We start from the raw sequence: 9,995 nt of genomic DNA on the forward strand, positions 1-9,995 counted from the left end.
GCCACACCCGGCTAATTTCTTTTGTATTTTAGTAGAGACGGGGTTTCACCGTGTTGCCCAGGCTGATCTTGAACTCCTGAGCTCAGGCAATCCGCCCACCTCAGCCTCCCAAAGTGCTAGGATTACAGGTGTGAGCCACCGCGCCTGGCCCTCATAATGTTTTACGAATTTGTGTTGGCCTCATTCAAAGCCATCCCGGGCCGAATGTGGACTGTGACCGAGGGCTAGACAAGGTGCTTTAGGAGGTAGAGTTGGGAGATGTCAGTACTGGACAAGATGTGGGATGGAGAGAGAGGAAGCAGTCAAATCTCCCCTGTTTCTAGATTATGTGAAAGAATTTACAGAAGGAAGAGAAGCTGGCTTTTCTCTCTAGGAGGGGAGAAGTAGATAATTAGGAGTTTGGTTTTAGGCTTGTTGAAATTGGATTGTCTGTGCTATATCCAGGTCTGGTTGACCAGCTGCAAATTGGATTTAAGAATCTGAAGTTCAAGGAAGAGGTCAGGCTGGAGAAGTTAATTTGTGAGTTAGCCCATGGGGTGGTAATTGATACCACAGGAGATGGATGGGAATCACATACGGTGGATTTGTAAAATAACAGCAGTGGGCTGGGACAATTTGTGGGGAAATATTTATTTTTAATAGAAGCTAAGGAGACAGCGAGACTCTGTCTCAAAAAATAAATAAATAAAAATTTTAAAAAAAGAGTAGAAATAGAGTATGTAAATTCCAAGCCAATAAAGAGGGAAAAATTAGAATAAGAAAATGCAAATAAACAAAAATATCAACCATCCTCCTATCCCCCAAGAAAAAGGCAGGGTAAAAAAATTTTTTTTTTTTTTAAAAGCTCAGAAAAGTGGACCAAACTGAACTGAAAAGTAATATGATTGAAACAAGTCTAAATACAAAAACTACAACGTAAATGGAATAAATACAGTTGGATTACTGACACTGTCAGATTGCCATGTGCGGTGGTCATGTCTGTAATCCCAGCATTTTGGGAGACCAAGGCGGGTGGGTCATGAAGTCAGAGGTTTGAGACCATCCTGGCCAAGATGGTGAAACCTCGTCTCTACTAAAAATACAAAAATTAGCCGGGCGTGGTGGCAAGTACCTGTAGTCCCAGCTACTCGGGAGGCTGAGACAGGAGAATCGCTGGAACCCAGGAGACGGAGGTTGCAGTGAGCCGAGATCGTGCCATTGCACTCCAGCCTGGGCAACAAGAGCAAAACTCCGTCTTAAATAAATAAATAAATAAATGTAAACAAATAAAAAAGGCCGGGTCTGTAATCCCAGCACTTTGGGAGGCCGAGGCGGGCAGATCACGAGGTCAAGAGATGGAGAACACCCTGGCTATGGCCAACATGGTGAAACCCCATCTCTACTAAAATTACGAAAATTAGCTGGGCGCGATGGTGCGTGCCTGTAGTCCCAGCTACTCAGGATGCTGAAGCAGGAGAATCGCTTGAACCTGGGAGGCGGAGGTTGCAGTGAGCCGATATCGCCCCACTGCACTCTGGCCTGGTGAAAAAAAAAAAGGCCGGGCACGGTGGCTGACACCCGTAATCCCAGAACTTTGGGAGGCAGAGGCGGGCAGATCATGAAGTCAAGAGATCCAGACCATGCTGGCCAACATGGTGAAACCCTGTCTCTAATAAAAACACAAAAATTAGCTGGGCGGGGTGGCGGGTGCCTGTAGTCCCAGTTACTCGGGAGGCTGAGGCAGGAGAATCGCTTGAATCTGGGAAGCAGAGGTTGCAGTGAGCCAAGATCTCACCACTGCACTCCAGCCTAGGTGACAGAGCAAGACTCTGTCTCAAAATAAAATACAATAATAAAATAAAATAAAACAAAATCCATTCCTAGCCAGGTGCAGTGGTTCACACCTGTAATCCCAGCACTTTGGGGGGCTGAGGCAGGCCGATCACTTGAGTCTTAAGAGTTTGAGACCAGCCTGGGCATCGTGGCGAAAACCGTTCTCCACAGAAAATTAGTTGAGTGTGGTAGCGTGTGCCTGTGGTCCCAGCTCCTTGGGAGGCTAAGGTGGGAGGATTGCTTGAGCCCAGAGGTCGAGGCTGCAGTGAGCCGAGATCTCCCCACTGCATTCCAGCCTGAGTGGCAGAGTGAGACCCTATCTCGAATAGAATAGAATAGAATAGAATAGAATAGAATAGAATAGAATAGAATAGAATAAGAATAGAATCCATTCCTTCTGGCATCTCAGACCTTTCCTTAAGATCGCTTTCCTTCACCTAAAGTATATCCTTTGGAGGTTTCTTTAGTGAAGGTCTCTTTGAGTCATTCCTGAAGCATAAGGATAGGAAAATGTTTAAAATAAAGGAATATAACAAGCAAGATCAGGCAAATGCTAACCAAAAGTAAATGGGGATCCTTTATATCATTTATATTTATATTTTCAAAATAGACTTTCAGACAAAAAGCATTACAGTTGAGCATCCTAGCCTGAAAATGCAAAATCCGAAATGCTCAAAATATCAGCACTGACACGACACCACAAGTGAAAAATACCACAATTGACCTCGTGTGGTGGGGTCACAGTCAAAGCTTTGTTTCAGGCACAAAATTATTTAAAACATTGTATAAAATTACCTTCAGTCTATTAGTATAGGGTGTATATGAAACAAATGAATTTTATATTTAGACTTGGGTCCTGTTCCCAAGATATCTCATTATGTATATGTAAATATTCCTAAATATGAAAAAATCCAAAATCTGAAACACTTCTGGTTCCAAGCATTTTGGATAAGGGGTACTCATCCTGTATTAGAAAGAGAAAGGAACTCTATGTAGTAATAAAAGGTTCAATTCACAAGGAAAATATTACAGTTCTAAACCAGTATGCATTCTTAAAGCCTCAAAGTACAAATTTATAGAACTTCATGGGAAAAGAATCCATCATCAGTGTGTGAAAATTCTGCACCAGTTTGTGTGTGTGTGTGTGTGTGTGTGCGCGTGGAAATTGAAAAGCTGATTCCTTGCCGGGCGCGGTGGCTCACACCTGTAATCCCAGCACTTTGGGAGGCCGAGGCAGGCAGATCACGAGGTCAGGAGTTTGAGACCAGTCTGGCCAACATAGTGAAACCCCATCTCTACTAAAAATACAAAAAATTAGCCAGGTGTGGTGGTGTGTGCCTGTAATCCCAGCTACTCGGGAGGCTGAGGCAGGAGAATTGCGTGAACCAGGGAGGTGGAGGTTGCAGTGAGCTGAGATAGTGCCACTGCACTCCAGCCTGGGCAACAGAACGAGACTCTGTCTCAAAAAAAAAAAAAGAAAGAAAAAGAAAAAAGAAAAGCTGATTCTAAAACGTATATGGAAATGCAAAGGATCTAGACTAGCCATGACAATCTTGGAAAAAGAAAGAAAAAATTTGGGCCGGGCATGGTGGCTCACACCTGTAATCCCAGCACTTTGGGAGGCTGAGGCAGGTGGATCACCTGAGGTTGGGAGTTCAAGACCAGCCTGACCAACATGGAGAAACCCCGTCTCTACTAAAAATACAAAATTAGCTGGGCGTGGTGGCACATGCCTGTAATCCCAGCTACTCAGGAGGCTGAGGCAGGAGAATCGCTTGAACCCGGGAGGCGGAGGTTGTGGTGAGCCAAGATGGTGCCGTTGTACTCCAGCCTGGGCAACAACAGCAAAACTCCATCTCAAAAAAAAAAAAAAAAAAAAGAATAAATGTGAAGGGATTACACTACCAGATTTTAAGATTTCTTATGAAACTACAGTAATTAAGACAGTGTGGAATCAGTGCAGGATAGACATATAAACCACTGGAATATAATACAGGACCCAGAAACAGACCCAGGCACATATTGATTTATGAAGGTGGCAATGCACAGACACTAGAACATTAGATAAGCATAGAGAAAAACTGAAAGTTGACCCCTACCTCATACCATTACAATAAATTAATTCTAGGCCAGGCACAGTGGCTCACGCCTGTAATCCCAGCACTTTGGGAGTCCAAGGAGGGTGGATCAGTTGAAGCCAGGAATTTGAGACCAGCCTGGCCAACATGGTGAACCCACGTCTCTACTAAAAATACAAAAATTAGCCAGGAGTTGTAGTGTGCGCCTGTTATCCCGGCTACTCAGGAAGCTGAGGAGAGAGGATCGTTTGTACCCAGGAAGCAGAGGTTGCAGTGAGCTGAGATCATGCCACTGCACTCCAGCCTGGGCAAGAGAGCGAGACTCCATCTCAATAAATCAATAAAATACATAAATAAATAAATTCTACATAGATTGAAGATCTAGTGTGAAACTTAAAAAAATTAAGCTCCTAAAAGATAATAGTAGAGAATATCTTCATGTCCGTGTGAAGAAGCCTTAGGAGTTAAAAAGCACTAATCATAAAAGAAAGATTGATAAAGTTGATTAGATTAAATTTAAGAACTATTTATGATTCCATTAAGAGAGCAGAAAGGCTTGCCACAGAGTAAGATAAGATATTTGAAATGCATATGATAAAGGCATTGTATCCAGAATATATGAAGAATGCCAGCAAAATAAGAAAAAGACATATTAGAAAAATATGCAATGGAGACCAGAATAGGCACTTCAAGAAGACTAACAATGAAGACTACCTCTGAAGACTGACTAACATTGAAGAAATGCTGAATCTCATTAGTAGTTGGGGAAATTAAAACAAAACAAAACAAAACATGAAACATCATGAAATACCTACCAGAATGGCTAAAATAAAAGATCATTCTAAGTGTTGACAAGAATGTGGAGCAACAGAAACTAGTAGGAGTGTAAATTGACATGACTACTTGGAGAATGGTTTAATAGTATCATTTGCTAGATAGACAAACCTAGGACCCAACAATTCTACTCCTAGGTATATACCAAATGGAAATATATGTATTTGAGCATTAAAAGACATGCACAAGAATGTTCTGGAAGCATTCATAATAGCTCCAAACTGGAAACAATCCAAACGCCCATCCGCAGGAAAATGGATAGATTATAGTATATTCCTACAATAGAATACTATACAGCAATGGGAATGATCAAACTGCAGTTGGCCGAGTGCAGTGGCTAAACATAGGACATTAAATCCAAAATCTGTGGTAGGTGCATTCATATCAGTAAATACCACCAGACCTTAAGCGACATCTTTCCCTTCTTGATTGAACACTCAATATTTTCCTAAGAATTCCTCATGTTTTTTCCGATGACTGTTTAAGTCTCCTCCTCTGTGTGCTTCCTGTTTGCTTCCTAGTGTGATATGTTATACCCAAAATAAACTGAGACATTCTTAACAAAAATATTTAACCTCAACCTAATCAAGTTTCTAGACGTAGCTTCCAGCTTCTAGGAAGATTAAAAAACATTTTTCTTTTTTTCTTTTTAGACAGAGTCTTGCTCTGTGGCCCAGGCTGGAGTGCAGTGGGATGATCTCAGTTCATTGCAACCTCTGCCTCCGGGATTCAAGCAATTCTCCTGCCTCAGCCTCCTGAGTAGATGGCATTACAGGCTTGCGCCACCACACCTAGCTAATTTTTGTATTTTTAGTAGAGACCAGGTTTCACCATGTTGGCCAGGCTGGTCTCAAACTCCTGACCTCAAGCAGTCTGCCCACTTCAGCCTTCCAAAGCGCTGGGATTACAGGCACGAGCCACCGCACCCAGCCTGCATCCTTAAATTTTATATCACCTAAAATCTGTCCATTTTCAATTTTGCCATTTATCCCAAGAATGTCTTTTGATGCTTTTCTTTCTAAACCAAGATACAGTCTAGCTTTATGCATTGCATTTGGTTATTATGTCTATTTGGTTTCCTTTAGTTTGGAACAGTGCCTTTCACTTTTTTTTTTTTTTCCTCGTGAGAATGACTTTTTGAAGGGCTCAAGCCAATTAGTTGGTAGAAAGTTCTATGTTTGTTAGTCTTCCTAGAAGCTGGAAGTTAGGTCTAGAAACTTGATTAGGTTGAAGTTAAATATTTTTCTCAAGAATGTATCAGTTTATTTTGGGTACATCATATCACACTAGGAAGCAAACAGGAAGCACACAGAGGAGGAGACTTATACAGTCATCAGAAAAAACATGAGGAATTCTTATGAAAATACTGAGTGTTCAATCAAGAAGGGAAAGGTGTCATTTAAGGTCTGGCGGTATTTATTGATACTAATGCACCTACCACAGATTTTGGATTTCATGTCCTATGTTTAGCAGCTGGGCATGTTTTTCATAGAGGAAGCTGAACATAATATTGGCCTATCCTAAAAGCTGAGATGACAGAAATGCCTTTGTATAATGTGGAGAAAGGAATTTAAGAAGAATTCTGGAACAAATTACCAAATATGTTATCCCTTTTCCCAACCTATCCCTGCCTGGCAGGATCCTGAAGACATTCCCTTTACCAAAGTCTTGAAGCATACTCTGTTCACAAGAGTACTGGGATCATTTCAACATGATTTAGTAGGAGTTCATAAAATGTTGGTGAAGTGTTTCCTTCTTTTTTTTTTTGAGACGGAGTCTCACTTTGTCTCAGTCTGTCACCCAGACTGAAGTGCAGTAACTCACTGCACCCTCCAACTCCTGAGGCTTAAGGGATCCTCCCACCTCAGTCTCCCAAGTAGCTGGGACTACAGGTGTGGGACTACATGCCCATGCCCATGTATTTCCTATTTTCAGTGTAATTGTAATGATTCCAACAGTAGCCTTTAATGATGACCCCCCATGGAATTTATGGTATTCAAAATGGATACGGAGATCTCTGGAGGTGGTTAATTGGAGATAGGGTCCTAGATAAATGGCAGATGGCTGAAGCCCTACTTGATCTGTATAGCCAAAAATTTCTCCAGGTTTGGAGGCAGATATCAAGACAGAAATGCAGCTCCGGATTCTCTTGCTAGACTTAAGCTAGTTTACAGATTCAGAGCCTATTCAATAATGGAGAGGCCATGTATCCTGAGGAGGGAGCTTGTAAAAGTGCTGCCAGTACAGAATGTGTATCATTACCGTTTTATGGATAAATGTGTATTACCATTTTGTCTGCATAACTGTACACGAGGGAAACTACACAAACACTTGGGCAACAAGTGGACACTGGCTGTTAGCTATTACTAATTCCCAGATACCCACGGTGTCATTGTCCCCTTCTCAGAGTTCATATGGGGACCAGGTAATGGTGGAGTTTTGTTTTGTTTGTCTGTCTGTTTGTTTGTTTGAGACGGAGTCTCGCACTGTCGCCCAAGCTAGAGTGCAGTGGTGCATTCTCGGCTCACTGCAGTCTCTGCCTCCCAGGTTCAAGTGATTCTCCTGCCTCAACCTCCCCAGTAGCTAGGATTACAGGTGTGTGCCACCACGCCTGGCTGATTTTTGTAGTTTTAGTAGAGAACAGGTTTTGCCATGTTGGCCAGGTTGGTCTCGAACTCCTGACCTTAGGTGACCCACCTGCCTTGGCCTCCCGAAGTGCTGGGATTACAGGTATTATAGCCTCTGCACCTGGCCATGATGGAGTTTTTACCTAAGTCAGCTGCACTATTGGTCCAGTGGAAACTTAAACCTCTCCTAACATAGTTCCCCAAATTCCTGAGCATCTAGTTGGAAAAGATGTTCTTAGCACGTGACAGAATCGCCACATTGGCTTGCTCACCTGTGAAGTAAAGCCTGTTAAGAAAGGAATGGATTCAGTGAGTCTTCTATAGTTGGTAGAAAGAAAAAATAAAAAAAGAAAGCAATGGAGATGAGGAAGCTCCTGGAGCTCTTCCACATCAAAACAGTAAATGGATCTGGTACTGCATCTCTAGGGGAATTGCAGGGATTAAAAGACTTCACAGATGGAGTGGTGATTGCTATCACATGGCCTTTTAACTTGTCAGTCTAGCCGGTGCAGAAGATGGGGGGGTTTGGGAGAATAACAGTAAATTATCCTTAACTTCATGAAGAGAAGATACCCATTGCCATTGCTGTTCCGGAAGTCATTTCCTATTTAATCAAATCAGGATAGTGTGGGACACCTGCTATACATGATTAACATGACAGTTTGGGTGGGGGACAGTCTATCCTGATAAAAATATCAGAAGCACTTTGCTTCCACTTGGTAGAAAAGCAGTGTGATTTCCATCCCCTCTGGGGAATATGTCAGCTCTTGGATCTATGTCATAATTCAGTCTGTGGAGGCTCTGGTTGTCTCACTGTGGTACACTGCATTTTCCATAGATGGCCACATCAATATATGTCCCATCCTTCATACACATAATGTGACATTGGCATTCTTCCACTGAAACGTGGGGTCTATTTTCTCTCCCCCGAGCATGAGTAGACCTTTGTAACTGCCTTGGTCAATAGAATGCAGCAACTATGACACTGCATGACTTCTGAGGCTAGGCTATAAAAGGGCAGTATGGCTTCTTCCTGCCTCTGTCTGTCCCGGGACTCTTGCCTTTTTCTTTTTTCTTTTTTTTTTGAGACAGAGTTTCACTCTTGTCGCCCAGGCTGAAGTGCAATGGCACAATCTCAGCTCACTGCAACCTCTGCCTCCAGACTTCAGGCCATTCTCCTGCCTCAGCCTCCTAAGTAGCTGGGACTACAGGCACCTGCCACCACACCCAGCTGATTTTTTCTTTTTCTTTTTTAGCAGAGACGAGGTTTCACCTGGCTGGTCTCGAACTCCTGAACTCAGGTGATCCACTCACCTGCGCCTCCCAAAGTGCTGGAATTATATCATGAGCCACCGCACCCAGCCTGACTCTTGCCTTTGAACCCAGCCACCAGATTCTAAGAGAGCCCAGACCACAAGGAGAGGTCATGTGTGGGTGTTCTGGCCAACAGCTCTAGTACGGCCAAGATGGTAATGAATAAGCTTTCAGATTATTCCAGCTCTTTGCCTTTGAGTCTTCCAGCTAGGCTTCCAACATCACGGAGCAAAGACAAGCTGTCTGCACTGTACCCTGTCTAATTCCTGACTCATGGAAACTGGGAGAGATAATAAATGATTATTATTTTAAGCAGGAAGTAATGGGCAATCTATGACATATTGTAATCTATAAGGAGTCCTGTCACATCAATGACTGATTTTAGGCATGTTAGGATAACTCCTTTAAAGTGAGGGACAAGTTGCTGAATTTTTATCCCTTTCTGTTAAAAAAGAAGTACAGTACGTGGTGAGTCTTTTTTGTGTGTGAAGTACATGTGTCATATTCGAGTGTGTTGACTCAAACAATTTTTTGGACAACTGGCCTACTTCAAGTGGAGCACAGAATAGTGGAAGTCTCTTCTTATTTAGGCAACAGGCAGCTGTGCCCCAGCCCTTATGATTCAGTAAGTTAGTTGCAGATTTGGACGCTGTAGAGACTCTTACAAGCCCCAAAGAAAGAATCACAAAGGAGGCAACTATGGTTTCTGAAATTATGCCCTCTTTGGCAAGTAACTACTTCCCCATCTGGCCCTGGGGAGATTGAACTGCAGATCATGACACTCTTGGTGCCCTGGGACCAGAGCTGCCCATAGGAATTGGGTGGTGATCTGCGCGTTCCTGGGGAAACCCCAGTGTCAGTGTGCTTAGGTCTTTTCTCTTGGGCCACCTGGAGTCACTGGAGACGTTTCTTCAAATTTGCTGCCCAGAGAGTGTAGACCTGAGTGGGAGTTCTGGAAAGGAGGTTGGGAGTCTTAAGTGTGTAAATTTTCATTTATCCTCACCCCATCCCATCTGCCATTTTCAGCATAGTAACCTGTTCTCACCTGTGCCTGGTGTCCTGCTGTTCAGAGATTCCTCTGTGTTATCGTCTCCGGGAACTACTGGTTCAGTCTTCTGCAGAGGTAAAAGAACAACAGTCACCTACAGAGTAGTGGAGGGACGCTGGGAATATAACTGCTTCTTCAGCAGATTTGCCACCGGCATTCAATTTTTATTTTATTTTATTTTGTTTATTCATTTATTTGGAGACAGAGTGTCGCTCTGTCGCCCATGCTGGAGTGCAGTGGCAAGATCTCGGCTCACTGCAGCCTCCGCCTCCCGGGTTCAAG

This window comes from Nomascus leucogenys, chromosome 12 (genome assembly GCF_006542625.1).
Source record: "Nomascus leucogenys isolate Asia chromosome 12, Asia_NLE_v1, whole genome shotgun sequence".
NCBI classification, from domain to species: domain Eukaryota; kingdom Metazoa; phylum Chordata; class Mammalia; order Primates; family Hylobatidae; genus Nomascus; species Nomascus leucogenys.